Source organism: Olea europaea, chromosome 5 (assembly GCF_002742605.1).
Source record: "Olea europaea var. sylvestris chromosome 5, O_europaea_v1, whole genome shotgun sequence".
NCBI lineage: Eukaryota > Viridiplantae > Streptophyta > Magnoliopsida > Lamiales > Oleaceae > Olea > Olea europaea.
Genome location: NC_036241.1, coordinates 7,063,277 through 7,072,136, shown reverse-complemented (window position 1 = coordinate 7,072,136; position 8,860 = coordinate 7,063,277). Strand labels below are relative to the sequence as shown.

The window sequence follows — 8,860 nt, the reverse complement described above, 5'->3', positions numbered from 1 at the left end:
ACAAATCAACTATTGACACTATTACTTCTAAATATTTCCTGTGTAATTTAATGGAATATTTTAGATGGGCAAATAATGAGCGCACGAAAACTCCAAGAAGGGAATGCAAAGTACATCGGAACTCAGAACCAGATCAAAGTATTACGCACAACCAATTCAACCATCATATAGTATTTAGGAATAGCTAGTTAATAACATGAAAGTTAGAGTCTAATCAAAATAGAATTTATTTCCACTTACCGATACTGTAAAGCCCTGAAAAATTTTATAAAATAGAATTAATTGTTTTAAATTCTCATTTCTTTGAGTCAAATAATTAGATTTAATGGAGCAAGTTTTAGTATACCAATATTGGACTCTTTTTGTAACTTGTAATTAATTAGAAATTTTTAACCAAAAAAAAAAAAAAAGCTTAATCGAAATAGTTAGGCCCAAAATATAAAGTTCAAAGAATGTCCTTTATTATAAAATTAACTAAGTTGACCTTTTTGGAATTCATTAGTTGTCAAACACGTGTGCCTTTATAAAATTGAATGATGGAGTAACTTTAGGCCATTTTTACAGCATTTGAGTGTCCATATACTGTGATAGAAGAATTTTAGGTGGCTCACGTGGATATCTACATGGAATGATTATTCTATACCTTAAATAAGAACATTAAGTTGGAATTAATAGAGGGATGATATTTTTTACCGGACGGAATACACTTATAGACACGGCAATAGAGATAAGGCTTTGGGAACGTGAAGTAATTGCTTTTCTTCCAACAATTCTTATCCATCGAGGTAGGATTTCGAGGTGCAAGTGGTTCCTCACGTTTAATCTTATTATTTCTTGTTGATAAATATTATGCTAATGAACTTTACACGTTATGATATGATATATGATAATGACAACTCGGTATAAATGATATGATATGAGCTCTTACCGGAGTCTAAAGATATGATATAACGGTATGATTATTTTGACGCATGAATTGATATTTTTTATCGGGACTGCACGATACTTGTGTCCTATTGAGTATTCCCACATACTCACCCATTTTCCCTACTACTCACAGGTTAGAATGGGTTGTTAGTTGGGGGGCGATATGGTGCGGTCATTGTGCCAAGGTTTATGAAACTCAATAAATAAATTCCGGTGTAATGTGACTGAACATTTTATTTCCAGCAATAATCTTAGTGGTGTTTATTTATGAACCACTTTCATTTTTAATGAATTAGACAATTTATTTGATTTGATCTATAGTACATATTATCGTGAACCAATTTCTTATACACTTAGGCTACTATATAAATTACAATCTGTTTTAATTTTGATTTCTCATATTCAATTAGTACCCTGCATGTGATTTAATTATTGGTTGAATTCGATAAAATTAAGTAGCTAATTAAAATTATCCACTAATTAGAGGAAACATAGTGCTAGGGACCATTGTACCAATTATGTCAGAGAAATTGAAAAAAATCTTCATTTGCCTGCCACTTACGCCAAATTCGTAAAATTATTTTCTTTGACAATTATGATCCCAATGTTTAAATTATAAATTAGTTACGGGTATTATGCTTCATTGGACTAAGTCGCCGAAATTGCATATTTGTATATATGTTGTTGTTGGAATTCCTCAGTTACACATAAAATTGAATTCTAGGATTTATTTAAGAATTTGAGATATATCCAAACATGTAAGAACATATTATGGTTTTGGGAAAAGTCTCATTTTTAAGAGAATAAATAATTATGAGATTTGAAAAATTTCTCTACAACAAATTTTAGTAAATTATTGTCACATGATGTTATACATTCCATGCGATGCGGTTTTAAATTCCTTTCCTTTAATAAGAAAATTTTGGTTGCGATCTAAACTCAAATAAAATAGAATAAAAAAAAACAAAAATATTTGGGTCGTTACACATACAATCCGTGATTTGTTGTGTGCAAAGTCTCCTTCTCCCTTCTCTTGATAGTGTACACGTTCGAACAATTGTGAAGCAGCAAGTGGCTTGTCTAATTTTTCATGCCAGAAATAAGCAATAAATGAAAAGTTTAGTTTAAAAGATTCTTGATAAGAAATAAATCAAACATCATTTCATGCATACTGTATATAAATTGTACGTATTTAAGTCATGATTTCTCAATGATGTTGTAAAACAGAAATTGGTATTTAATCCTTGTATAGAAAGTACTGATGCAGACAAGAAGAATTAGTTAAAATCTATCAGTACAATGATTTCTCTGTTGCACAAGCTTTCTTTGCTAAATGTCATAGACAACTGATTATTCTCTTGATAGATCATTTGATTTTTCAGGTAGGATATTCTAAAATTAAAGACTGAATATGCAGAGTATAAAGATAGACATGCTGTTTTTTCCAACTTGATTTTAGATAGAACATGCTAAAAATAAAGACAGAACATGATTATTTTTCCCAATTTGATTTCAGACCGAACAAGCTAAAAATAAAGACAGAACATGCTGATTTTTCCCACATCTAATATAAAATGCATAGAGAAAGCTCTTCTAACGAATGAACAAATGAAATTCTGGTATAAAATGAACATAATTTATAGAATAATATACTCATATATAATATGTCAATTGTCTATGCAATTGAGTCATGCACGTTAAACATTATCAGCCTCTGCTCATGGACAGCAATTATTATTTAATAAACAACGTGCTTAGTGATGGTTCCTGACTTTACAGTCAGTCAGTTATCACGACCAAGTTTAGACTTCTTCCTTCTTTCATTGTTCCATTGTTTCTCAATTATCTCATCCCAGTGCCCTACACTTAACCATGGGGGTCTATATCCCTTTCAATTATTTATAGTTTCAGACTTGCTATTTTCCTTAGCCTTCTTTTGAGTAAAAAAAATATATCTCACAGTCGATTAGTTGGGTGGTATTCTATGACTTATCCCCCCTCGTTGTCTTTATATTTGGTCATGAGCATTGTTGCTAATGTAGGTACCAACCATTAGTATGAAACAAACAATATAATAAATAGAGACATAAGTATATTTAAAAGAAATATATATTACCTAAAATCTTTCCCACAAGAACTTTTTTGTGTCAGCTGGTACCAAACTAAACATAGGATAATGTCCGCCCAAGTAAGCCTTCAAATTGGCACTTACAGTACACGATATCGAGGGAGTAATGAATCTACAAGCATGAAAGCACAAGATGACCATGACTTAAAAAACAGAACTTAACCAGAAATGGTGAAAATACATATTTGCCAATTCAACATTAAACTAGATTGAAGCAGTGAATGCGACTTCAAAAATGAATTAAAATGTGATAAAATGAAATCATATTGTAGCAGAGAATGGACTTCAAGAAGTATAGTAAAAATATCACAATATTTACCTCAACTTCAAACTTGTATAGTTATCACCTTACTCTAATGTAATAATATTAAACAATGTTATAGGGAATGGACTCTATAAAGGACATTGAAAATATACCATGGAACAAAATGGAAAAACATTCATCCAAAAATATATATGCTGTTTAAAACTACCCCATTTCATCAACTAGAAAATGGACATGATAAGCCATTGTATATTTTCTGTCTCCCAGAGTCATTCAGTCCATTTAAAATCAGTGACATCATTTTACATTCAAAATGAAATCTCCAAAAATAAGTTCAGATAAATGCCTATTATCTCCCATGGTTAAAGAGGTTTTTCTAGATTCATCTGCACAACCATTAGTATCGTGGTTAGGACTACTTTTTCTACAATTAAGGCTTCACAAAGAGAGCCATCAGCATCCTCAGATTCATTCTTAGTCCAATTATTGTCCTCCTCATGGGAACCCTAGGCATGGAATTCCATCTTACTCGATTAGTCATCTTCAGTTGAAGTTAATTTCAGTTTGAGTTTTGAAAAGGATCAAAGGGTTGAAAAAAGTGATGAGGATGCTATAAACTTTGCATAAGCTAAATGATGGAAGAATGTGGTATATGGGAAAAAAAATGAGGGAATGAACGATTGAAAACATTTTGGAAGAATTTTAGGGAAAGGTTGAAATATTGGGAGGGATTAGATGAATTAGATAGTGGGATAAATTTTGTAAATGCTGAATTTTGATCATTCTTATAGATGATATTTTGCTATTCATTTGTATGAAGTACTGAATTTTGGAAAAAAAAAAAAAAAAAAAAAAAAAGGCCATTAAATCTTAAATCTTTTCAAATTAGTTGAAAATACTGAATAACAAATTGAAAATTTGTTATTTGATTACATCATGTGGATCTCGAACTCGGTATAATTAAGTATACTTCATCAACCGCTCAATCATGTTATAGTTATTGCGCTTTCTCATTGAATTCAAATTAATTAATGTTTTCTTCCTATGTATTCAATTCCACATATTCAAGCCTTGAAGGAACTTTCATTGAAGTCCAATTCCCAATTCCTCAAGCCTCGAGAAAATGTATGTTGAAGTTCAATTTCTAATACCTCAAGGGAACGTTTCAATTCTCAATTCTTGAGGCCTTGATCGAAAGTTCAAAGTTCAATTCTCAATTCATCAAGCCTTGAGGAAACTTTCATTGAAATCCAATTCCTAATTCGTCAAGCCTCGAGAGAATGTTAGCTGAAATTTACTTCCCAATTCCTCAAGCCTTGAGGGAACATTTTGTTGAAGATCGATTATCCCTTAACTAAAATTGGATACCCAAGTAACTTTCTAGAATGTTAGTTGCTTTTACAAATGAATAAACGAGAACATTCATATCTAAATAATGATGAAAATTCAAAGCCCTAAATTTAATTATATCCTTCTTCATTCAAAAAATACAAAAAAAAAAATAAATAAATAAATAATTTAAAAAACAAAAAGGCAGTTTCGGAGCCCTAAACAATGGAATTTAACCAAAAAATTTGTTTGTTCCCTGTTTGCTGCGGTGTGTGGCTGGGCAGATTTATTTATTTTTATTTGTTTGGTTGTTTAGTATATAGTATTGTTCGGGAAAACTCTCGTTTGACATTCTGTAAGTGATCTTAAACGTCTACTTCAATAATCTTCTTTGCGTTTAGAGAAAAATTGATATAAAGAATTATACTTATGTTGAATTCTACAAACTTCTTTACTTTTCTTGAACGCGAACAATCATGATCTGCAATTCACGGCTGTCCAATTGTCTAGCCTCCAATAAAAATCTACGTAGAGAATAAAATTGAAAGAACTAGGATTTTTACTTTTCTTATACTAGCAAGACTAATTATGTTCTCTATTGAAATTTTCAAACCTAGCAACCTATTAATATAAGAGCAAGTGAACTTGGCCCTTATTCTAACTTAATCCGATCCAATATTTAATTAATCCAATTAATTAAATTTATTTCATGAATTAATTAATCAAATTAGTTAATTTGGGCTTATTAACAAGCAACCCAATTAATTAATTATCCAACATCTGTCAATTATTTAATTGTTAAATATCATTATTCTAGTTCTTCTTTTGTGTGTGACCTATTAGGTTTTTAATTACGATATCTAATGATGTGGATTATTATTTTGATCTAATTAAAATTGGTAAATTAAAATATTCATTTTTAATTTATCACAAATTCACATTCGTCGACCCAAATTGACATCTAACAATGTGTCAAGACAATACACGTGACGAAAAATGTCACAAGGTATGGCAAAATCAAACTTGTTCGTTTATCATAAAACTATAATCCTTTCATCAATATGATCTGATGAATTACGAGATATAGATATGTGTCAATCTCGATTATTAATCAAATATTTTATCCCACCATGAAGTCAATGCAAGTCGAAACTCATTTTAGAATTATGAGTGTACCTAGCCAAGGATATCATTATCAATTTCACTGGATGAAATGTAGATTATAGTCTCTTATTATCTAAGAGTAACAAATCCTCTATCGATGATTCAACCTTCATATGATTCTTGACATACTCGAACGATACCGTATTAGCAGCCCCTTGGTAGAGAACTTCCAACATCACTGAAATATGTTGTCCTCATACAAGGTATTATGATGACCTCAAGTTGAATGATCAATTTCACTACAAATTATTAAAGATTAACCACTAACGCTTAGTTACCCAAGTTGAATATCTCCAGTAGGTCTGCAATGTTCTGTTTTATAACAAAGCATCCATGTATTCATTTAAATGTCACCACACTTTAGCTTTGAGATCAACTACTTACTTCGCAAGTAAGAAATACTACACGTGATGGTCTATCCAGAATAACAATATTCTTATCTCGTTATTACTTACGACTATGGATGACTTAAGATCGGTCATAAGAAATTTGTATCTCACAATTACAACTCTTTATGATTAACAAATTACTAAAATTTAAATATACGTACTCTATTGATTAATTTAATTGAATATTGATTAAATAATAGATCTGCCATAAAATTGCATCAATAATATATTAGAAGTGTTTATATCCAAAGTTGATTGGACTTAGGATATAACACTTACACCTTTTCCATATATGGGTCAAATGTTTTCCTACACATAGCACTTGAAAAATATGAACAATAAGAAGAATAATAAACTAAAAATGACTACAATAATAATAGTACAATTTTGTCTTTCACTTACACTTGTTGTGAAGCCATCACCACTGTCAACATCGTCTGGCTCTGTATTTTCTTCTACATTAAACCTTTTGGATCTATATTGAACATCTTAGATTCATCCCCAACATTAGTAGAAACTAAATTTGGAAATTGAACTTTGAAGTTATTCGAACAGGTTGCTGGGTAAGTGGTGGTTGATCATCTTGGAATGCAAGTTTCACCCATACATTACACTTTTCATTCTTCGATATGATTCCTAGTATGTTAGGAACATTTCTTGCTTTTGTTTTCACAACCCCCAACATATTAAGTCTATCTCTATCCTTCGTTGGAAAATATGTGAATATACTTGTTGAGAAAGTATAAGCACAACATTTGTTTGTAATTTCTTCTTATGATTAAGTTGGACAAGACCGAATCGTCGATGGATTCTAAATCCACCATTGATGTCAAACCAATCACACTTGAATAAGGTTACCTTTTTTTTTTCAATGTCTCCTAAATAACCAAACTCCTAGTATTTCAGATAACTTACCATAGTAGTCACGTTCATACTCATTATAATGACTTCCTAGCACTAACATACCACTATTCATTGTTGTTTTGTGGGACTCATAATCTAAAGTGTGAAACTTAAAACTATTGACAAAATATTCATTATACCAATTCAGTCTATGAGAGGGTCCTATAGCCAAATCCTTTATGCAATTATAAACTTTATTATGATTTTCCAAAACCTAAACAAAAGAAATAATATGTATTAAACTCATTTTTCAAAATACTTTTTGGGGGTAATTGAGACAAAATCACATACGTATTCCCTCAACCAACATGAAAATATTCTTTCTGTAAATAATCAAATTGTGCGTCAGACATTTGGGCAAACAACATTCTCATATGTTTATCAAGCTCCCTACATGTGCTATGAGAAATTGTAAATGTTGCTAACTAAGCATATAGTTCAATATATATTGGAAATGTAATTATAACAACTTACACCCTAAAAGGGGTTACTTTCTCCAATTCAAAAGCACACTTATTGAAGATGCTCTGAATTCCTCATTTATCATTAATTTGCTATTAAGACATTGAATGCCAAAGGGTAGTCTAGGATAGGTAAAAATCGATAGTCTCCCTTGGAGATCAATAAGACCTCCATCATCATTCCTCAATGCATGACTCAATCTCGTTGAATATTTTGATCAAAATACAAAGAGCAAAAAGTTGACGTCTTCTACACTTAGTATGCCTTAATATGAGTTCGATTTTTCACCTTATTTTCTAAGTAGCGTAGGAACCAATGATACATGAAATCAATATCTTTTAGACTTTAGAAGGTAAATTAAATATTGAGGCCTTTGCTACCTCTTAAAGGATACATCCAACAATGCTGCATAAGACTCTAACCTTTTCTTCATCTGCAAAATGAACAGGTAAATGCTTCATTGAATAAAAAAAATCCTGATGGAAATATCTTTTCAAGCTTGCATAATGTCAAAAAATATTTTGTTCCAATTGCTCCATATCTTTAACCCTCAAAATAATGGAGCATATATCCCTAAAAAATAGTCGAGTTCAGTTAAAGCTTCCCAAATTGGTTTGGGCAACAAGTTTTTAAGTACAATCAGTAGCAATCTTTGCATAAAAATATGACCATCATAGCTCTTCATTCTATAAAACTCACAATCACCCTAAACACAACATAAAATGTTTGATGCATAACCGTCATGCATTCTTAGATTCCTAATTTAACTACATACTTCTCATTTTTGTACATGAGTTCAGTTATAGGAGGCCTTTGGCATAGATAGCTTTCCTCTTTCATCTTCATATATATGAAGCTCCCAAGGATTGCAATAAAGCTCCAAATCCTTTCTAGCCTTGAAGTTGTCATTAGTTTTCCATTTCATATCCATAATTGTGTTGAATATATTTTCGAATACATTCTTGTCAATGTACATCACATCTAAATTATGCCTTATAAAATTTGTATCTTAATAAGGCAACGCCCAGAAAATGCTTCTCTTCACCCAATCATGGCTATGATCAAAACCTTTGATTTCTTTTCTCTTATCATCTCTACCACTTGCAATGTGGAGGAAGTTCTCCACTATACTTCACAACTCTTCACCGGTTAGCCTATAGTGCCATATCCTTCTCAACTCTACCTTCATAAGATTTGTCTTTTTATTCACTAAATGTATGGTCAAGTTGTAGAAGTTGACTGTGACAATAAACAAAAGATGTTTTCCTCCATTTTTAAGCTTGAAAATTTTAG

General features: G+C 31.0%; 1 long non-coding RNA gene across 3 annotated transcripts; it reads right to left on the bottom strand.

The window, feature by feature from the left end:
- Window positions 1–1,815: 1,815 nt before the first annotated feature.
- On the bottom strand, window positions 1,816–8,002 carry LOC111394513. Of its 3 annotated transcripts, none has more exons than XR_002702626.1 (3): window positions 7,948–8,002; window positions 3,044–3,167; window positions 1,816–2,007 (listed from the first exon to the last, which is right to left on the bottom strand). It is a non-coding gene; the product is annotated as an uncharacterized LOC111394513 (long non-coding RNA). The 3 variants fall into 3 exon arrangements; XR_002702625.1 differs by lacking the exon at window positions 7,948–8,002 and adding an exon at window positions 6,605–7,930; XR_002702624.1 differs by lacking the exon at window positions 7,948–8,002 and having other exon boundaries at window positions 3,044–3,572.
- Between the last annotated feature and the right edge of the window lie 858 nt (window positions 8,003–8,860).